This window comes from Thecamonas trahens (assembly GCF_000142905.1).
Source record: "Thecamonas trahens ATCC 50062 unplaced genomic scaffold supercont1.19, whole genome shotgun sequence".
Lineage (NCBI taxonomy): Eukaryota > Apusomonadida > Apusomonadidae > Thecamonas > Thecamonas trahens.
The window spans coordinates 516247-517691 of record NW_013657661.1 but is presented as its reverse complement, the minus strand read 5'-3'; positions in this window follow the sequence as shown (position 1 = coordinate 517691).

Sequence of the window (1445 nt, the reverse complement as noted above, 5' to 3'; positions counted from 1 at the left end):
TTTGAGGCATTAGCTCTGCCGGGTCAGGCCTTGAGGCCTCAGCCAGGCATAATGCCTGAAGCCTCGGGAACTCAGGCATTAGCTCTCTGAAGCCTGAAGCCTCACCCTCCGCCAGACCACGGACCCCTCCCCCCCTAAAGCCTCACCCCCGGCACCGACCCCAAGCTGCACCTAACCCTAACCCTAACCCTAACCCTAACCCTAACCCTAACCCTAACCCTAACCCTAACCCTAACCCTAACCCTAACCCTAACCCTAACCCTAGCTGATGCCTCGTCAACCCTAGCTGATGCCTCATTAAGCCTAGCCCCACTTCATTGCTTCCCACCGACCACCACCGACTCCACTTGCCACTCACTGGCCCCTTGCCACCCCTTCCCATCCCATCCATGACCCATATCCACATTCCCACCCACCCGACCATACTCATCCCTTACCCCACCATGCGCATGGCTGTTCATGGGCGTTGATTGAGTCTTTGATGGTGATCCACAATCTCCATCCCCCATTGACACTTGCCCGTGTCACTCGTTCGACCGAGTCGCATGTGCGGGTTGTTGGGTGACATGAATGTCATTTGACATTTCATGATTCGCCACTCGTCACTTGTTCGATTGTTTGACATTGAATTGATTGTCATTGATCATTGTTAATTTATCATTCGATTCTTTCTGTTTTTTTCTTGGTGGCTATCCATTTTCCTTGTTCTTTGCCGTTCATGTTTCACATTCTTTGCGGTTGATTTTGTCGGCCTTCATGTTCTGCTTTGGTTGCTTTTGCCTTTGATGGTTGACCACAATTGACATGCATCGTCATCGATCATTGCCTTTGTTCTTCTTGTTGCTTTGTATCATTTTTCGTCATGCTTCAATTGTTCTTGACTCTCCTGTTCTCTGCGACCTTGACTTCCACATTCACCATCGGGCCTTGCTCACTACACTATCGATTCTCAACTTTGTTGTCGTTGGCCATGGTCAATAGTTGTGCATGCAATATATTTTGTGTTGACCCTGTTGTGTCGTGGTCATGGTTGATCTGCAGATCTGATCGATTAACCGCGCCCTTCCTCATCGACCTGAACGTCACCCGAGTTCATCCCATTGCCTGCTAGCTTTGTCCAGTCCCTGTTGGCTTACTCATACGTGTGCTGTGCAAGCCATGTATGATCTTTGGTTGTTGTTGTGGACGTCATTGCCTCGTTTGATGCTGGTTCCGGCATTTCTTCAATTAATTCAACGTTCAACTCAATTAACGTCCGCCGCCTTCCCTCTGCCGGCCAAGTACCCGCCGCCCCTTTCGCCCACACCCCACAGACCCCCATCAGCCGTATCATACTCACCTTTATCAATGCTCAAGCCCAATCGCCATACCTACTACCATTTCGTCCGCCACACCACCCACGTCACGACCTTCTCATCCCCCGTACATTCTCATTACCACCCATC